This window comes from Marmota monax, unplaced genomic scaffold (genome assembly GCF_021218885.2).
Source record: "Marmota monax isolate L192 unplaced genomic scaffold, Marmota_monax_Labrador192_F-V1.1 WCK01_AAM20220418_F8-fsc00549, whole genome shotgun sequence".
Lineage (NCBI taxonomy): Eukaryota > Metazoa > Chordata > Mammalia > Rodentia > Sciuridae > Marmota > Marmota monax.
In genome coordinates this window covers 81,315-102,960 of record NW_026694657.1, presented here as the reverse complement: position 1 = coordinate 102,960, position 21,646 = coordinate 81,315, and the positions used below count along the sequence as shown (strand labels likewise).

Here is a 21,646-nt window from a genome sequence, read left to right as displayed (position 1 = left end):
TTACTTTGTGAAAATATTACTGGTCTTTAAAATATAAAACATAAGCAGCTTCTGAAAGTTCTCACCAATATAGTTTACATGCCCCTGTTTGCCGATGGTGAGATCTCTGGTCCAAACCCACTATTGTTCACTGTATCCTGAGGGTTTTCAAATTCTGAAATCATTTTTTATCTGAACATGGAATTTTTGCCTTGAATCTCAGTATGAGATTGTTGGGTTCGTTGTTTTCGTAACTATTCTGGTTCTTCAGAAAGATTCTACAGGACTCCTGGGTCTGTTTGTGTGTCAGGTGATTTCTCTGTCTTCTAGTTTAACAGAGGAAGTCGGTTTGTCCAGTGCTAAGATCTATAAAGAGTGTATGGAGAGCATTTTAAATTCCTTTGATCTCTGCAAAAGGGAACAGGAAACATTACTGTTCTGTAGTTTTATTTTGGTATACCAGGGGTCCTTTGGTCATAAGAAACAAAGAAGTCAAACTATTCCTGGCTTTGCTGAATGACAGAAGGCCCTGGTGGGGGTCTGGGACACACCCTTGTTGTGTCACCCTCTCAACCCTTCCCACATGCACCCTGCTCCTTGTTAATAGGCGGCCAGGGGGTTGCAGCCAAGAATAAGATGACTTTGCGAGGTGCTTGACTGTGTGTAGTCTTCTTGGCAAAGACTGTATTCTTACAGTCCAACCCTGGGTAAGCCCAATAACCTGCAGTCTCAGGGTGGGAGATGGAGGAGGGCGAGGGAAACAACCCATATTGTGTCTAATGAAGTGTGAAGTCAAAGAAAAATAAATTGTGGTATGAGTTTTATTTATTTTCCCTGCATTTCTGTTAGGAAGAAATCCATCAGGCACATGATATAAATTCAATGAATAGTTGAACAATATTTTGAACTCAAATTATTTTCCAAAATTATCTTTCTTTTTCACCTTGACTGGTTTGTACTAATAGTCACTGTTTCCTGTCACCACCACTATCGTCATCATCACTATCTCTAATTACACTAATAACATAAAATATCATTAAAATAATACTTAACTGCTCTAGTAAATGTGGTGTTGGTGGGATAGGGCACTTTGATGCAAGTGCTCTCAGAGCTCCGACACCCTCCTTCATATTCCTGTACCATTTTTGTGCATGCAGCCTGATTTCCAGAAGCCCAATGTCTTTGTAGAAGGCAACCCTCGGCCAGCACCCAAGCTGCCCTCCCACAGAAAGGCTGGGTGCCCAGCCACGCAGTGAGTCAGGGCAGGAGTGTGATGCTCCCGCTCCATACTCACTGGCCAAGATGATTCCCCAGAGCTGCCCTGCAGCAGCCCAAAGCCCATGTCCTCGGCTCCCTGAGCCACCTCCCTTTCCCTTGTCACTGTCCCTGCACTTCCCATATCAGCCTCTCAAACTCATCGGCTGGCTCCTTAGGGTCTGCTTCTGGAAGGAACTAATGTCAGAAGAGTGGCAAGTTCCAAGGAGGGAGTGATTTGGATGGGAGAGGGGACTTCTAACTGTTTCTGTATTTTTTTTTAAGCTGAAGCAAATATGGCAAAACATTAAGTCTGAATGATAGGGACATGGATGTTTATTATATTGTTCTTTAGACTTTTCTACACAATTGAAATAATTTCAAATTAAAAACAAAGTTTAAGATAAAGAACCTTTTAAGGCCAGGCACAGTGGCACACAGCTGAAATCCCAGCAGCTCAAGAAGCTGAGGCAAGAGGATCACAAGTTCAAAGCCAGCCTCAGCAGCTTAGCAAGGCCCTAAACAACTCAGTAAAACCCTGACTCTAAATAAAGCACACAAAAGGGCTGGGGATGTGGCTCAGTGGTTGAGTGTCCTTGAGTTCAATTCCTGGTACCAAAAGGAAAAAATGATAATAATAATAATGGTGCTGGAGAGGCTGGGAGGGGAGGAGGAAAGCAATTTCAAGTTTGCAAGATGAGTTTCATAATGGGTAAAACTGACAAGTATTCGTTCCATACATAATTGGAATTCTGATACTATAGAGTAGAAAGGAATTCACTTAGGATTAAAATGTAAGAGCAGATCACTTACAATTTGAGGCAGAAATTATTAATCTCGAGGGAGAAGGGGGGCAGATTATTCAAGAATATCCAGTTAAAATGGAAGGAGACCCTCAGAGTTATACAAAAGTACATACAAGAGGAAGTGAGGGGAAAGGGAAAAATAATACAAGGGGGACAAATGAATGTCAGTAGAGGGGGCAGAGAGAGAAGAGGGGAGGGGAGGGGGGATAGTAGAGGATAGGAAAGGCAGCAGAACACAACAGACACTAGTATGGCAATATGTAAATCAATGGATGTGTAACTGATGTGATTCTGCAATCTGTATATGGGGTAAAAATGGGAGCTCATAACCCACTTGAATCAAAGTGTGAAATATGATATATCAAGAACTATGTAATGTTTTGAACAGCCAACAATAAAAAATTAAAAAAAAAACAAATTAGTTTTAAGCCATATGATTAATTGTAATTTATTATTGGGGAAAGTCAAATATCACAGAAGTACAGAGATTTAACATTAAAATTATTTACCTTGAAAAAAAAAAAAAGAATATCCAGTTAAATGGTGAGGAAAAGAATCACCAAAGGAAACAATAAAAAGCAGGATTCCTGTGGTCCTCCATTTTCTCATCTCTCTTTTAAGGTGCTAATCAGCTCTAATTTCCCTTCAGATCTGTAAGGTCATGAATGATGGGAGGACACCATGTTTAGAATCTCCTGGAAACCCAGGAAGGGTGGCCATTCAGGTTTCAAGGCAGCTCTGCAGGAGCATGTTATCCTGTAGCCTGTCAGTTGCTCTTTCTGTCTCTGTCTTTGTCTTTCCATTAGCCATCACCTCTTTCTTGCCAGACAGCACAGGTCAGCCCTGGGCTCAGGTTGGAATCAGCCGCTCCAGCCAGCCATTCACCGTTCATCCTGCAGTAGCGCATCATACACCGAGTTTCAGATGAAGCCTCACCATAGCAACTGGTTCTGCGTGATCCAAATCTGTACTTTTGTTCCTTGTCAAACACTTGCAAATCTATGCGTAGCCTTTCCTGACTTTTTCTAGTATGACATGGATAATTCCTATAATTCATTTTGGGCCTAACTGATCATCTTCCTCTACTAGTTTTGATCGTCATCCCAAGGCCTGAGCCACATTTGAATCTTGGTCACAGATCATGCTGACTATTGGGGTGGGTTGTTAGGTTTCCCTAGGGGAAAGGAATACTGGGAGCAAAGTGCTTCAAATAGGCAGATTCATCAGGCATTTTTAACTTCCTGGACTCTTGCCAGCCACCTCCATTCCAGTTGTCAGGATCCCAGTCAAACAGGGACCTAAAATTGTGCCAAGAATTCCCAGCATGGGTGGTTCCCTCTACTTTCTTTACTGCCTCCAGCCAGGCAACATAGGACTATTGCTTTCCTAGCGCGCCATAAAAATACCTAGTGAGTTCCACTATTCTTGTATCTCCTTACTCATTGAGCTTCTGTAATCAGCAGCAACTAAGTGCCCCAGCTGCTCAACTTTAATGGACATATCAGCTGTCCCCCACAGGTCACCAGAGGTAGTTTGTCACTGCTTCGTCCCTGCTGAGGAGAGCTGCCTTTGCCCCACCCTGAGATGTGGAACCAACTGCAGCCCCTCTGGCACTTGTGTCCTGCAGCCTCTGGTGCCTGATCTTGAGTTGTAATTAACAGAGATTTAAAGGACTTCCAATAGAAGGTGGGTGGGAGGGAGTGGTTTTTTGCTGTTGTTGTTTGTTTTGTTTTATTAGTTGAATTATTCTTTTTTATTCTTTTTTTAAAATATTGTTTTAGATATTGATGGACCTTTATTTTATTCATTTATTTATATGTGGTACTAAGAATCAAACCCAGTGCCTCACACATGCTAGTCAAGTGCTCTACCACCGAGCCACAACCCCAGCCCCCTATTCTTTTTTCATTCTAATTTGTTATATATGACAGCAGAATGCATTGCAATTCATAGTACACATATAGAGCACAATTTTTCATATCTCTGATTATACACAAAGTACAGTCATACCATTTGTATCTTTATACATGTACTTATGGTAATGATGTCTATCTCATTCTACCATCTTTTTTCTATCCCCATCCCCCCTCCCTTCCCCTTCCACCCCTTTGCCCTATCTAGAGTTCATCTAATCATCCCATGCTTAACAAATATATGAAAAAATGTACAACATCTCTAGCAATTAGAGAAATGAAAATCAAAGCTACTCTAAGATTTCATCTCACTCCAGTCAGAATGGCAGCTATTAAAAACACAAACAACAATAAGTGTTGGCGAGGATGTGGGGAAAAAGGCACAACCCTACATTGCTGGTGGGACTGCAAATTGGTGCAGCCAATATGGAAAGCAGTATGGAGATTCCTTGGAAAACTGGGAATGGAACCACCATTTGACCCAGCTATCCCACTCCTCGGTCTATACCCAAAGAACTTAAAAACAGCATACTACAGGCATACAGCCACATCAATGTTTATAGCAGCACAATTCACAATAGCTAAACTATAGAACCAACCTAGCCCTTCAGTAGATGAATGGATAAAAAATGTAGCATATATACATAAGGGAATTATTCAACATTAAAAGAATAAAATCTTGGCATTTGCAGGTAAATGGATGGAGTTAGATAATATACTAAGTGAAGTTAGTCAATCCCAAAAAAACAAATGCTGAATGTTTTCTCTGATATAAGGAGGCTGATCCATAATGGGGCCCCAGCTTCCTTAATAAGACTTCTATAGCACAAGAATTAAAATAAAAATCAATAAATGGGATGGATTTCAAACTAAAAAGCTTCTTCTCAGCAGAAGAAACAATCAGTGAAGTGAATAGAGAGCCTACATTTTGGGAGCAAATTTTTACCTCACGCAATCAGATAGAGCACTAATCTCTAGTATATATAAAGAACTCAAAAATTTAAACACACACACACAAAAAAACCCAATCAATAAATGAGCCAAGGAACTGAACAGACACTTCTCAGAGGAAGGGAGTGTTTTTAAGTTACACCTGCTAGAAAATTACCTTCCTTCCTTTGGGACTTTAAGCAGCTTTACACCATTGTCTAATCACACTTTCAATAACTACACTGTTCATTCACATGATTACTGAGTGCTCATTATATTCCAGCCACATAGGTATGAGGGACATAGAGGTGGCAAAACAGTCACAATTGCTGCCCTCATGGAGTTTACATTCCAACAGGGGAAAGCAAATCTATGATGTGTGTGTGTATTTATTTGTATGTACGTATATGTACACACGCACACAGTCCAAAGAAGATGATAAGGTGAAAAGTCAAATCAGGAAAGAAGATGCAGAATGTGTACAGTGTTATAATCTTATGTAGGGGGATTGGGCCTCCCTGAGAAGTGAACATTTAGGCAGAGACAAAGGAGCTTAGCAATGAACTGTTTACTTGGTGGGAAAGCACTTCAGGCAGAAGGAGCAGGAAAGACACAGGCTTGAGCAGGGAGAGAAGAGCCCGCCAGGGCTGGAAAGGTTCAGGAGCTGGATCTGGTGGTGGTGCAGGCTGTCTCCCGGGGTCTGTGCACTGCAGTATCTTGTTAATCCTCAAAAAAAAAAGGGGGAGAAGGAGGAGGAAGAACAACGCTATTGATGGAGGAGCAACAAAGAGGAAAGCAAAGCAGATGAGGCAAAGGGTGGAGCCCGGAGGAGGTCTGGACATACAGCCCAGGGAACGTGATCGCAGAGTTGGTTCTCAGATCTCCCAAAGAAAGCTGCCCACACACCCTCGGGCAGGGAAGCAGCCTTGGCTGTTCCTAGGGCTAGCAGCCGTAACTGCAGCGGGGACTTGACTTAGGGGAGGACGGCCTGCTGACACGTGGCGACCTTCGGGAGGACGTGCGTGAAGAGCCCCAGTTGTACCTGTAGTTATTCTGTCACTCTGTATGTTCCTAATATGGACCATATATAGTTTTCCCCATTTCTCCAAAGATGAGTTTTGCTAGAGTCTGTGTTATTGATTTTGTTATCTTTTCTTTCCCCTCTGCTCTTATTTTTTTTTTCTTCTCAATTCTTTAGATTGTTCTTTCTCTAACTCTTTTAGTTGATGGCATAACTGCCTTCATTCTTAAATGTAATTTTTGAAAATACACTAAAGATTACAATTTTATGTTAAGAGTGACTTATGTACCTATTTATTTAATCTCAAGACAGCCTCACTAAGTTGCTTAGGGCTTTGCTAAATTGCTGAGGCTGGCCTTGAACTTGGAATCCTCCTGCCTGAGCCTCCTGAAGGAATTACAGGCGTGTGCCACTGGTAGCATTCTTTTTAATTACCACAGAAATGGAAATTTATGAGGTGTGTGTTCACAAATATTTATTTTATACTTTGAGTTATAAGCTAGTACTACCTTGTTTATTTTGTTGATCAAGTTGTTCCAGTTTGGGGCATTGGAAGTTCTTGCAGTTGACTCCTGTGCTCCTTTAACATGCCTGAATGTGGAATTGTTTTTATTTGTTCCTTGAGTTCTTCCTGACTTTCTGGCACTACAAGATCGCTGAGAACCCATCTTGTATATTTCCTGTCACGGTCCTGGAGTGAGCCATTTCTTCAAGGAGCCCTGCTTTCTTTTATTAGAGAAGGTATTTGAAACCCAGAATCTGAGCACTGTGCTTTTTGCTACTGGGGTTTCATCTCTTTGAGACCCCCTCAGCTGGTACAGCACAAAAATATATGTGTATATATATTCAAATTCTGTGTTTGTATGTATGTGTATACAAAATCTGTGTATATACACACATTTATAAATATTTTACATGTGGTTATACCTATATTAAGTAAACCTCCATTTACACTGATAATCTCCTGTTCATTACCACATGGGTCATTCTAGCTGCCTCTTCTTGCTTATCTCCAAATCCCCAGTCCACATTGGCTCCCACCATCCACTCCGTTTACCTGGTGGTTCACTTAGCATGCACAGGTAGCAGCATTAGACTGTGCCCCTTCAGCCAGAGCACACTGCTGCAGGCACTTCCAAAGTTACCCAGCAGCACCTTTCCCTCCCACCCTCTCTAGGGGGTTGTTTCTACCTTTTAACATACATTCTCTTGTCACATTCTGCATTCCCTCCTGGAATCTCCCAACCTCCTTTATTAGTAGTATTTTTTTAGGTTCCCCACATTGAAGTTCACTCTTTTTTTAATATTTATTTTTCAGTTGTAGTTGCACACAATACCTTTATTTATTTTTGTGTGGTGCTGAGGATGGAACCCAGGGCGTCACACATGCTAGGTGGGTGCTCTATCGCTGAGCCACAACCCCAGCCCCGAAGTTCACTCTTTATACCATAAAGTTCTGGGGGTTTTGACAAACAACATCACGTGTCTACAGTTATCATATCATACAGAATGGTGGTACTTCTTTTAAAATCCCCTGTGCATAATCTATTCTTCTTTCCCCTCATTCCCCCAACCCCTAAGAACCACTGATCATTTTCCTATCTCTATAAGTTGTGCCTTTTCTAGAATGTCATATCACCAGCATTATGTAGTATATAGCCTTTTCAGATCAACTTCTCTCAGTAATACACTTTTAAGGCTCCTCCAAGTCTCTCTATGGTTGATAGCTCATGTTTTTTAATCAATGAATAGTGTTCCATTATATGGTGGTATCATAGTTTATCAATCACTGTGGAAGGGCATCTTGGTTGCTTCCAGTTTGGGACAATTATGACTAAATATACCATAAACATTTGCATGCAGGATTTTTTTTTGGGGGGTGGGTATCAGGGATTGAATTCAGGGGCACTCAATCACTGAACCACATCCTCAGCCTATTTTGTATTTTATTTGAAGACAGGTCTCACTGAGTTGCTTAAAGCTTCACTTTTGCAGAGGCTGGCCTTGAACTTGCAATCCTCTTGCCTCAGCGTCCCGTGGTTGGGATTACAGGTGTGCACTACTGCTGCACACAGGATTTTTATATGGACACAAGTTTTCAAATCAGTTGGGTAAATACCTAGGGGCTCAAATGCTAGGCCATGTGATAAGACTGTATTTAGCTTTGTAAAAACTGCTCATTGCCTTCCAAAGTGGCTGTTCCTATTGCTTCACAGACTCACCAGTATTTCATATTGTGCGTTTGTTTTTTTGTTGTTGTAGTTGTAGTTGTTGTTTGAGGTCCTGCGGACAAACCTGGGGCTTGTGCATGTCAGGCAAGCACTCTACCACCGAGCTATATCCCCAACCCTTTTTTGTTTTATTTCTGTCATATAACCTAGCAGTTGTGCCCCTAGATATTTACCCAACTGATATGAAAATTTGTGTCCATATAAGTTTTAATAGGTATTTTTATATTATCTAATAATATGTCTCAGTACATAGTAGGTCTCAGTCTTTTAACTGTAAGAACCAGCTCTCCATCCTCTATTGGCTTGTGCTTTGGAGAGAAAAGACTGATCTTTATGTAAACCTAAGCAAATATAATTAAAAAGATAAATTTGACACCTCCCCCCCTCCTATTAGCAAGAATTATCCGATCAATTTATCATTTAATGATGGTTCCAGTCGCTTTCCATAAACAAGATAAAAATAGGAAATCATGGCAGGCTTTCAAGAATATTTTCAGTAAATATTGTCCTCACAAATGCCATGGTCAAATAAAAGTGAACAGCAATCTGAGAATGAAATATTCAAGTTACAGGAGACTCCTTTAGTAGCTGAGTGACTTACTATGTACAGATACTGCATACCCAGGTTAGGGTTTCAGCCAGCTGGGATCTGTGTTACTGTCAAATTAGTATCTTCCCCTTTGAGTCACTCTCTACACTGTATTTATAAATTGCAATATCAAATTAAAGCATTAGTTCCGATACATTTGTTACCAAAGGTTAAAATTTTCCCAGGGGGCAGTGGGTCAGAATTTGAATGTTTGTAAAGCTGACAGACACGGTTACTGGGGCTTGGTCTGGAGAACAAAGGCGACAAGTTACCAGCATAATTAGCCCTGGACTGTACTTCGATCACAACCTTTCTGACTCTGGGGATCATCCTAGAGATCACCCTAAGTTGGGGAGAAGATTGCTGCCTGCAGCTGAGGAAGTCGCTTGAACAGGTGCACTTGCGCCCCTGGGGTTCGTGTGGACATCGGCGCACCCAAATCAGTGCTCGCTGAGCGCGTGCCAAGATTTGAGTTTAATTTGCATAAACATAAAATCTGCTCTCTGCTTTTGAGGGAGACTGTGTAAACGGCCTCAGCTGGGATCCTTACCCTTCCTTTGTCACCAGTGTGTTGGTTTTGCCTGATGGGCTGGTGTGAGGGACGTTCGACTCTGCCCATTAATGCAGTTTTGATATAGTCCCTTTTTATCATTGTGAGCTTGATGGCTAAGGAAGCCGCCAGTTAATTACCCACATCCTCCTTCAGTTCTGTGGAAAACACAAAGCTAGCAAGGGGGAGAGGAGAGACAATTATCTGAACCCATGTGCCGTTTCGGAGGGGCGAAGGGATCGTGATTATGCCAGGCTTCCAGCTTTATTATTCCACTTGACATGACTGGCCAGAAAGATGCTCCGCGTGAAGATGGATTGTCCTTGTAATGTGTACCGGGGTGAGCCCTGCTGAAATCCATCCGCGCCTCCCCACGACCATTTCTAGAGCACCCTCCCCTCCTGGCAGCATCCCAGGGGAAGGCGTTTCCATGGCAACCCAACCGAGGCAGTCAGCTGACGTCTGGCACCGCCTGAGCGGGCGTGCTGTGCTCCCCTTCTCCCCTCTCGGCCCTCCCTCAAGCCTTTAAACGGTATTTATTAGTCCTCTTTAATAAAAACCGTACAATCCTTTACTGTCGGGCCCTGAGTGGCACTCAGGTTTTATTTATTTATTTAGGTAATAAATTTTACCTTCCTAATTAATTCTTGGCAGGTCCTGGGAGCTGTATTATTTTGAACATCTTGTGCAAATGTTTATATTTTCTGCCTGTGATGACAAAGAACGTTGCTTAGCAAAATTAGATATTGAGTTGGGTGCGGTGATACTCACCTGTAACACCCTCTACTCTGGAAGCTAAGATAGGAGGATCACTTGTTCAAGGCCAGTCTGGGCAACTAAGCAATACTCTATTTTTTTTTCTACTTTTAATAGAGACTGGGGATGTAGCTTGGTAGTAAAGAAAGCACCTATGAATGAAATAGGAAAACCCTGTTCTTGTTGGGGGAGTGGGGGGAATGATGTCTATATTTCAAAGAAATTTGGAAAAATACAGATGTTAAGGTTTCAGTTTAATTTTTCAAGATTTTTTTTTAACTCTGATGGCTTTGGCAGCGAAACAATCTTTGTACTCTCCTTATCCTTTTTTAGCATTCACTGATTTTATCCTTGGATTTTGAGTGAGCCATGTTATTTTAAATACCTATGTGACATCTAAGCCATGTTCTCTCCTATATTTTCTTTTGTTATTGTTAACAATAAAGAAAGAAGTCAAAGTTTCAGACCTCCCCTATCCATTGTTTTCCTGACTCCTGTTCAGAAGTAAATGCCTTCTATCATCCTGGTTAGAGGCCAATGCTTATGATAAACAGTAGCAAAACCAAGCCAATAATAATGTCAAATGTTGTGCCTATAGACACAAGGTAGGGCCCATTTTCACCAATATGTTGCTTGGCATTTGATTTCAAATTTAAAAGATGTGTCAAAGCCATGTCTGGAAGCAACAATCATTAGGGCCAATTTATGACTCCTTTACAAAGCTATCTTGTTAAAGACACACACCAAAGAATAAGGGAATAAATACAATACCATCTTGTTTATCAGATTGCTAGAAGCAACATCCTTTTAAAACAAAGCCCTATACAGAGATGAACATGCAAACTGATCTCTGCATGTGCAAAAATAGATGCCTCTGGGCAGAGGCAGTAATAGGCTTCTTGTCCATCTGCCCTGTCAGAGCCCTCTCCTGTGCTTTAAATATTCTTGAGCAGCTTCTCTGTGCTATGCACTTGGTGGACACCAGTAGCTCAGGCGTACACCATGTGGTCTCGCAGACCCATGGGAGAGGCAGAGAGCGCAGTGGCAGGGCAGCACAGTGTCTGCCTCACATTGACACCCTGGCAGCCTCGGAGGTGCGGCATCTCGATGCCTCTTGGAAGCTGCTGCTCAGAAAGGTGAAGCAACCCACCCAAGGCCGCAGCTCATGGGAGTGGAGCTGGGCTTCACCTCCCCATCTTTTTGGCTTAGCACCCAACCCCTGCTGCCTGCTGCAAGTTTTAATGAAGAACAACCCGTGAAACTAAAATCTTGTGTTAAAGAAAAAGATAACAAAGTCAACATTGGTCGTGTACCTAATGCCAGACATTTATTAGATGATTTAATCCTACCATATCATGATCATTGTAAGACGCACTGTGGTCTGAACGTGTCCCTCCAAAATTCCTACATTGAGATCCTAAGCCCCAAGCTGACAGTCTTGAATGGGATTAGGAATCTTATACCAGAGTCTCCAGGAGAGCCCTCTTGCACCCTCCTGGCACCCTGATCTTGGATAAATGTCCAAAACTATGAGAAATACATTTCTGGTGTTTATAAACCACATAGTTTGTCATTTGTAACAGCAGTCTAAATTAACTAAGACATAGGGAGAGAGGGAAGATGTGTTTGTTTGTTTGTTTGTTTGTTTTTCCCTAGAAAGCCTCATGATTTCACGGTCTGTATCAAAAATCAAATCATCTTATAGTCATTGGCCATTGTTTTTTTAACGTGTGAGGACAGTCTCATCAGAAGGTTTTCCTTAGACCAGAGCAGTGCAAGAGAAACTCCTTGCTGTTCAGTGATTTTCATCCCTTGTCATGGACATCTGCATACATTCTTACTTGATTCTCCTCCCCATCCCAGTCCCTGGGAGGTGCCTACCCTGGTTCTGAACTCACAGGCATCAGGTGAAGGAGTGAGTGAGTTTGTTATTGGCTAGGTCCAGAACAAACATTCTTTACACAAAATTGTTATAACAATGTCCTGCTGCTCTACAGGGAAAACCCAATTTTCTAAATAATAGACATTTAAAATTTTTCATGTTGTTGGAATTGTATCTAAACAGAGACATCTTAATAGTGTGCCATTATGGCAGAATGTCCAGTAGAAACAGCAAAGCTGACCAGGTCAAGATCCTCCACTGGCTTGCGGAGGGGGCAGTCATTTTGCTTCTTGGGAAGCTGCCTCCAGCGTCTCCCTTTCCTCCTCTGCTCCCTCCTGCCCTTGCCATCCCACCTCATGGCCCTTCTCAAAGCTCCTGGAGTTGTAAAAGCATCCTATATTGCATTTGAATATCATTACATTACAGGTTGGTAAAGGAAAGAAGAGAAATGTCATCCCAGAGGGGTCTGGGGACACAGGGGTTAGGGTGTGTGGAAGCACATGGGCAGTTGTGGAATTCATGCCCTGTTTTAACAGTGGTACCCTCCCCCACCCCGCCTCTGTGGAATGTTGAAGCCTAAAAGGAGGTGCATGTAAGTAAGTCTGATATAATGCATGTGAGGTCCAGACCTAGTTCTTGTCCCATAATGCAGTGCTCAATAACTGCAAGCTGCTCTAAAGCCCCTTGCAAACTGGCCATCCTGTGCCATCGAAATTAGAGGAGTAGGATGAAGTCAGCCTCCGAGGCCCTCCCTGTTGCTGCTCGTTCTGTGGGTGTGTGCCCCTCCTGGGGAACTGCGTGACTTCCTCCATTCAGATCTCTGCTCAAGTGTAACCATGCAGAGGTTGTCTAGAATGACACCCCCAGTTCCAGCCCATCTATCTCCATGCCTTGATCCCACTACCCATTCTTCTCCGTGGACCTCCTCACCTCCCATCTCACCATACAGTTGTCCACAGTCTGGCTCCAAGGGTCAGACTCTCATCCCCAGAACACTTCCTGCCATACAGTAGGTGCTCAGTAAATGGGTGTTGATGGACAAATTGGAGGGGTCAAGACTAGAGACTGGAAAAACTGTCAAGAGACTGCTGCAGTAACCTGTTAAGGAGTCACAAGGATCTGAACTCAAGCAAGGACAGGAATGAGAGGCAAGTTGGGGAGCTGGGGGGATTCAAGAGCAGATAACAGGCTTTGAGCATTGAGGAAAGAGACTGAACCCATAAGCTGCTTTCTAGACCCCTGGGTAGATGGTGGAGAGAGTTTCTGATCAGGATTGGAAATGTAGGAAAAGAAGCAGAGAGAGTGGAATGAGCTCAGTCTCAAACAGGTTTCACCTAGGGGTCTGAAGAATATAGAATGGAGTGGCCTTGTAGACAGTCGACTAGAGGACATTCTAGGACAGAGACTGACTTGGTCGGCTTGGGCTGCTGTAACAAGAACCACGGACTAAGTGGCTTGAGCAACAGGAACCCATCATTAATAAGTATAATTTATTAAATGCTAAAACAAAGATACACAGGAAGTACTTTGAGAAGGTACAGAGAAGGGGTGGAAATGACTTTTCTGGACAAGGGGAGATTTCAGGGATTCATAAGTATGTGCCAACACTTGTACATTTTTCTGCACTGGTAGTTTTCTTCAAATTCTTGAAGGGGCGTGTGACCCCGCTGCTTTTGGCAATGCAGAGTAACATAGTTAGTAGCAAAGTAACATAATGTAGCATAATGAGGCCTGTTTTTAGGAAGCTAATCCTGAGAGCAGTACCATGAATGGACTAAAATGGGAAGAGGTGGTGAAATAAATGCTACCTCAAGAGCTTTTGGAATAACCCCAGTGGACATAGAAGCCCCAGAAATGGAGAGAAGACAAAAGAAATTTCTGAAGTGTTCCTTATTTAAATTAATTTATTTTTGTTTATTTATTTTTGGTGGCACTAGGAATTGGACCCAGGGATGCTTTACCATTGAGCCATATCCCCAGCTCTTTTTATTTATTTTTTTGTTTTGTTTTAAGACAGAGTCTCTCTAAATTGCTTAGAGTCTTGCTAAGTTGCTGAGGCTGGCCTTGAACTTGTGCTCCTCCTGCCTCAGCCCCCTGAGTCGCTAGGACTACAAGACAGTGCCACCACACCCAGCTCAAGTTGACTTTTTTAAAAAATGTTTTCTATGTGCACTAGTTTAATTTTCTACATGTAGTAACTTAGATAACTTTGTCATCATTCCTATGAAGTAGGTGGTACTAGTTACCCCATTTGAAGCAGGAGAAACGGAGACATGGAGCATGATAAGGCTTACCCAGGGGCATAGAGTTAGGCAGAGGTGGTGCCAGGAAGGCAGCCCGGAAGTCTGGCCCTGAGACTGTGACCTTTAACAGCTCTGGACTGCTCCCTGTCGAGGACTCACAGGTTGGGGAAATTGAGGCACACGCCTCCTCTTCTGGGCTTAGGAGTTGGTGTGGCTGGTGACACTTTGTTGAAGTAGAGGCCTAAGAGGAAATAGTGGTTAGGGTGAGGTGATGAATTTCATTTTGTTCAGGTCATATGGGGTCCATTAGGCCCTTTGGGGACCCCTGGTTGTGCTTTTCCCAGACAGACAGGAGCACCCATCTGGAGTTCCAGAGGAAGGGCTATGCTTGGTACTCACTTTTGGAGGTTAGCAGTATTTTAAAGAGAAGAAACTTCTGGTCCCTTCTCCTGACCTGAGGTCCCTGCCTTCTGCCCCTGGGACATGTGCCTTCTGGCTCCTCAGCTACATGGTAAAATTGCTGAAGGAAAAGCCCATTTTCTAATCTGTTTGCATGCCTAATCTAAAATAAGGAGTTGGGAGTTCCAGTTCCAAACAAAACAGAATAGGTGAATCTCTGCCAGTCTGTCTCACTAAATGTGGATAAAGCCCTAGACATTGCATTATGAAACAAACACAAGAAGATTCTGAAAGCTGGAGGGAAGAAGACCAGGGGACCTCCTTAGGGCAAGCAGGGCAGCAGGGGGTAGCCTCCCTCATATCCTGGACTGCATGCTGCAGAAACACACAACCCAGAAATACCAATGGAGAAAATAGAAGAGAAGAAAAACTTGCTTTCTCTTGTCAAAGGACCAGGAAACAGCAGCCTAGCAAAGCAGAAACCCTTTTGACAGTAAACACACTTCTCCAAGAAATCACCAGGGGTAAAAAAAAAAAAAAAAAAAAATGCATCCCTAGCTCCTATCAGCAAAGGCTTGTTCTCCAACCTTGCCCGACAGTAAGAATGCCTTTTCTAGACCCCTCCCTGCTGGGAGATATCCAGTAGTACCAATGTGGATTCTGGCATTTGGCCCACCCCCTCTTCACCTGCCATTGGAGGCTAAGGAGCTAGGTTCCCAACCCTCCCAGAGGCTGTGAGGCACTCACAGACTCTCCACCAGAAGAGGCCCAAGGGGGCCTTATCTCACACTCCCATCCAGCAGGGGTAGCATTGGTGCTACCTTCCCTTACTGGCCCCTTTTTAACAGAGGCCTGCTAAGTCAAGATTTAAATAAGACCCAGTCTCTATCATGCTAAGTGAAATAAACTAATCCCAAAAAAACCAAAGGCCAAATGTTCTCTCTGATATGCAGATGCTAATGTACAACAAGGGGTGGGGTGGGGGATAGAAGTTCATTGGATTAGCCAAAGGGGAATGAAGGGAGGAAAAGGAGATGAGAATAGGAAAGACAGTAGAATGAATCAGCCATAACTTTCCTGTGTTCATATATGAACACACACCAGTGAAACTCCACATCATGTAGAACCACAAGAATGGGAAGTTATTCTTCCATACCCATGTATGTATAATATGTCAAAATACACTCTACTGTCATGTATAGCTAAAAAGAACAAATTTAAAAATTTTTTTAAAAAAAGATCTAGTCTCGGGGCTGGGATTGTGGCTCAACGGTAGAGCGCTCGCCTAGCAGGGCGGGACCCAGGTTCGATCCTCAGCACTACATAAAAATAAAGGCATTGTGTTGTGTCCATCTACATCTAAAAAATAAATATTTAAAAATAATTTAAAAAAATAAAAAAGATCTAGTCTCATAACATAATACCCAAAATGACCAGGATACAATTTTTTAAAAAATCACCCATCATACTTAAAATAGGAGCTAGTATACACAAATTCAGTTTCTTGGTAAATATAGGATAAAAACAGTGAACCTAAAATGATGAGTGAATATATTTTTTGCATTGAGAGGGTTATTAATTTGTAAGGTAAAAAAATTCAATTAAAAGACCAATAAGGGAAGCAACTTAATTAAGCTGGTATTTTAAGAGAGAGTAAAAAATAAATTTAAAGTAGATATAAAACTAGATTCAATTAGTATAACAATTATCTTTGTAAAATAATAATTTGACTATCTAAAATCCAATTATTTAGTAGTTTCACCTATATCAATGGTTTTAAGTGATTAGAATCACTTAGGGGACTTTTACCAACTACAGATGCCTAGTCCAGTCCCAGAGGAAAGAGTGTCCCCAGTGATTCTAATGTGCAGCCATGGTTGGGAGCCATTAGCCCAAATGAACCACCCTCAGAATATAAGCAGAAGGATGTTTATACCTTCTGAACAGTCAAAATAGATGTGGCAGCTGTTAAGCACCAAACTCTGTGTGTTTGTTCTACAGCAGCACCCTGTTGGGCCATTTGTCTTGCTTCATGTGCTCTTGTGATGCATTTGATTATCTGGCTCCCAAGTGCACAACAATAAATCTGAAGCAGTAATTAAAAAGGAGTCCGTCTGCCACTGGCAGGCATGTTGATAGTTGCAATCTATGAAGACTGAAGTGTTCGGGGACTCACCGGAGACCTAGTTCAGTTCCACTGGATGGCTTGGTTTTAAAAACTCATGGAAGTGCTTACTTGAGCCATTTCCTCAGAGTAGTCCTTTTGGAATTAAAATTCAGTTTTCCATAAGATTTACACTGAACTCTGAGCTTCAAAAGTAACCCCGTTACTCAGACTGCCAGGTATTCTAGGAAAGAGACTTCCAAGGGGCCTATCTGAGATTTTCAGCAAAAAAGAGAACAACTGGCCATGAACTAGTGGATTCTAATCAGCAGTCTTAGTAAGGAATTTGAACAAGCTTAATCTAAATGTGAAAACTCTGAATTTGCTTGCTACAAGTGAGATACTTAACAACCTAAGGAAAAAGGATTTGGGCCTTTAAATTAACAGAGGAGGCTATGGCAGGCCCAGCTTCCCATGTGTCTCTCTCTGGTGGAATTTGTATTTAATTTCATAAAGTACAGAGTTCATTTGCATTGGGGACATTGTCCGGATTGTAAATATTCTTCTCGATGGTGCCCTTGATCCTTGTCAGGATGTGGAACATTTAGAAGAAAGTAAAACTGGGCATGGAGCCGTTATTTATATAGTGCAGTATGGATTGGTGTTGGAAACTTGCTGAAGAGTTTGACTGAGTGGCTTTCATCAAGCTGTTAAAATCAAAGGTTGAAAGCCCTTGTCAATCAATGATGTAAACTCAGCCCTTTAATCAGTTGATTACGATTATTTTCATTGACCTGAATAATATTGATCAATAGTACAAGGCTTATAATGGGTACTTGTTTATAAAGTCAATTATCCTAATTTTGAACACTTTTTAAATATTGCTTGAGGCTCATATTTTATATAATAGGTTTTATTTCACCATTAATATGTCATGTGGTTCACATGTATCAGTATGATTTCTGGAATACAGGGCCAAGGAATGTCCTGTGAACTCCAGAGGCCCTGAAGATGAATCATTTTTAGTACATTTACTAATTAATGCTTGCCTCAGTAATGCTGAATCCCTAAAAAAAAATAAATAAAAGAATAATTTTGTTCTGTTTTATGAAGCTAGAAAACATTTTCAAAATATAAGGTTTTCAAGTAGGGCCCAGTGGCATGAGTCTATAATTGCAGCTACTGGAGAGGCTGAGGCAGGAGGATCACAAATTAGAGGCCAGCCTGGGCAACTCAACAAGACCTCCACACAAAATATACATTTACACATATATGTATGTATGTGTATATGTACACACACACATATACATAAATAAATATACATACATATATACTCTGTGTATGTAGGGGTTTTTTTAAAATGTCCATCCAACATGTTAAAATAAAAACAAAGATTTTGTTGAAAGTGATATGTGTTTGTAAAGGAATTAACTTTTAGCTATCCCAAACTATATACCCTTTCCATGATGTGTTCACAAATTAAGATTTTTCCACTGGGGTTGGGACACAGCTCAGTGGTAAAGCACATGCTTGTGCTTATCATGCACAAGGCTCTGGATTCAATCCCCAGCACCAAAAATAAAAAGCTTTCTCTGTTTTCTGGTCACTCTTAGTGCATAATAAACTATGCCCAATTTACAACCACAACCATGTTATCACGGCCACGGTTCTCAGATCAGGTATTCAGGAAGGACAAAGCAGGTGTCTTGTGCCTGCTCTGTAATATCTGAGGCCTCAGCTGGGGAGACCCAAGGCTGGAGATGACTCAAGGACTGGGGGCCTGCGTCTTTGGAAGGCCCACTCATCGGAACTGCTGGCACCCAGGCTGGGGGTGGGTGTGGAGACTGCAGCTGCAGACGGGAGACACTCGGCTTCCTCAAACGTGGAGGCTTCAGAGTGGGTGGACCTCTAACAGGGCTGCTTATGGCTCAAAGCAGAGTACCCTATTGCATGAGGCCATTGGATCACCTGCCTTTTATGGCTATTCTTGAAGTCACACAGCTCATTTCTGTTTCACCTTATTGATTAAAAGCATCTTATTGGGCTGGGGATATAGCACAGTTGGTAGAGGGCTTGCCTCACATGCACAAGGCTCTGGGTTCAATCCCCAGCACCACCAAAAAAAAAAAAAAACAAAAAACGCATCTTATTGTTGGCCCTGATTCAAAGGGAGGGGACATAGACCCATATAAACATGCTTCAGATACTCCTCAGTCTACCCTCTGATTTAAAGTATTTGCATTTAAAAGAATTTACATTTATCTGATGTTTAAGATTCATTCATTCCCTGTATGGTACCCCAAAAGTCTTTTCTTCTGATGGTATCAGGTTCAAGGTTGAGGACTGGGATCTTATCATCTAATTCAGTCAAGGTGCCATTGCTCAAGTTGTTTCTTTGATCCAAAGACCTATGAACTAAACTGATAAGTTGTCTTCCCCACATTTAAGGGTGCATGTTCCCAAAGACACCCCTATTTAGAGAGGGGGTGGTAATGGAAGGCATATCCCAGTCACTGGCCATCTGTGTCTGCAGCTAGGTCGGCTTGGTAGCCTGCTGCCTGCCTGCAGAAGCTTGGGAGTCCAGAAGCCTCTTTGCATTTTGTAACATCTCAGTTCCTTTCAGTCCAATCTGAACTCTTTAATCCAGTCCTTTGAAATATGAATGGATTCGCTGTGCATCGATTTATGATCTCTATTTGATGAGACACATACACACACCCCTCTGCAAATTAAGCCGTCCTGTTCCTCAAGTTCCTCTGTGGACAAGGCTCTTCAGACTCCGCTGAGCCCTGTTTTGATGGAGAGAATTTGCAAGTCATGCTCTGAAGATGTTGAGAGCGCCTTTCATCTATCTGGAAGATTCTTTGAAGCAGTGCTTTAAGTCTATCTGAGGTTGTAACAAAGGATCTTAACAGTCCTGATCCATTGCCCTGAAACTATTTATATATATAATAGATATAGATGAACATACAATATCTTTAGATTAGTTGTAGATGAACATACGATATCTTTATTTATTAGTTCATTTTTTATGTGTGCTAAGGATCGAACCAGTGCCTCACACATGCTAGGCAAGCGCTCTTCCGCTGAGCCACAACCCCAGCCCCCCTGAAACTATTTCTTAATATGAGAATCATTTGCCATCTGGAGAAGCTAGGAATAAGAAACAGTTTTATTTTCAAGCCCAGCAATTGCGGGCTTCTTTGTATTTCCTCTAAATTTTGCCTGAAAGCCGAACAGTTCTTTATTAGGCTCATCTCTTTCCTCTTGCTTTTTTTTTTTTTTTTCATAGACAGCAAGAAGCCAGATGGCAGTTTCATTATTCTGTCGAGAAACCTCCTTAACTAGATCATCACATTTGCCGGGTACATTTTCTGTTCTCTACCTTCCCACCGGCACCATGTTGTCAGATTTTCTTCCGGGTCGTCACAAGGGTCCCCTTGCCTGCGACCTAAAACTGAGCCTTCCTTACCCTCCTTGCCTCCCCAGGGCCTCCTCCTCGCTCTCCCAGCTCCTGCTAGCTTCCCAAAGCCAGCGCCCGCTGTGTTGGGGCCACGTCTAGGTAGCCCCACTCCTCGAATCATATTCTTATCACAGTTACCACGGCCGTGTCACAAACCACCCAGACTGGGTGGAGTTGAGCAACCACTATTTTATTATGTGCCCAGATTCTGTGGGTCATGGAAAAGACCAAGCTCTGTGGCATACCCCTGTAATGCTAGTGACCCCAATGGCTGAGGCCAGATGGTGCAGGTTTGAAGGCAACTTAGCAAGAACCTGAATCAAAATGAAAAGTAAAAAGGGCTGAGGTTGTGGCTCAGCACCCCTGGGTTCAAAGAAATGAATTTGGACAGGGCACACTGGGGCCAGTTGAGCACTAAAACACAATGTCTTGGGCTGCATCTGGGGAGACTCTAAGGCTGCTTCTCAGCACCCCAGGATTCCTCAGGCTGTGCTTTGAATTGGTTTGCCCTGCTCCAGAATTCACATTGGAATTTAATCTCATTGTGCGTTATTTAAAAGGGTGGAAATTTCATCTGACTGGTGCTTGGAGATGGGGCTTTGGGAAGGGGACTGTGGCTAGATAAGGTCATGGGAGCAGAGTCTGTGGTTGGAGAATGGTGGATTATAAGACGAGACGGAGAGACTGGGGGACACACATACACGTGCTTCCTCTCTAACCATCTGATTCCCTGTGCATCCCAGGACTCCACCAGCAAGAAGGCCATTACCAGATGCATCCCCTCAGTCGTGGACCAAAACTGCAGCCCCACATAAACCTCTTTTCTTTATAACTTAACCTAGTCTGTGGTGTTGTATTATCACCAACAGAAAAACAAACTAAGACACTCAACCCTCAAACACACACGTGTCTGCTACCAGAGCTGGGGATGCTCAGACCAGGACTGCTGACCAGAGTGTCCACACATTTCCTCCCCAAGGGCTTGGCTTCCTCACTGCCTGATCGCCTCAGGATGGTCAGCCCATGTGGCTGAGGGCACAGGCACTTGGTTGCTTCAAGCTTTGGCTATTTGAAAAGGGATAAATTCTCAGCTGTCCCAAACCATGTGTTACTTCCATAATGAACCAGCAAAGTTAAGAGTCCTGATTTGTATGTAGTTGACATAGGAGTAAGGAAGGAACTGGGGGATGGGGGGAGGGAGATTGAAAGAGGCAGATGAATGGAGAACAGAGAGACCCAATGAGAAATCAAATCACCAGGCATCCTGCAAAAAGCCAGAGCAGGTGTCTTCCAAGCTTCTGGATGGAAAACAGAAGGAATAGAACATTCTCCAAGTGAGGAGCAGCCAAGTCAATTTGTTGATTGAGATCAGAAGACAGAAATATTCATAATCCTGCCGTCAAACCAAAGAAGTGGAGTAGAAAATAGTAAATCCAAAAAGCCAGTGTATATACCAAAAATTAAGACGATACCTGAAGAAGGTCAGTGGCCCCCGCCATTCCACGAAAGCCGTGCACCGGGCATAT

The 21,646-nt window shown here is 42.6% G+C and overlaps 1 protein-coding gene across 1 annotated transcript in view; it reads left to right on the top strand.

Moving 5' to 3' along the window:
• Positions 1-21,646, top strand: part of Myo1d (myosin ID) — a 239,800-nt gene that overhangs the window by 195,199 nt on the left and 22,955 nt on the right. The gene's annotated exons all lie outside the window — the stretch shown is intronic.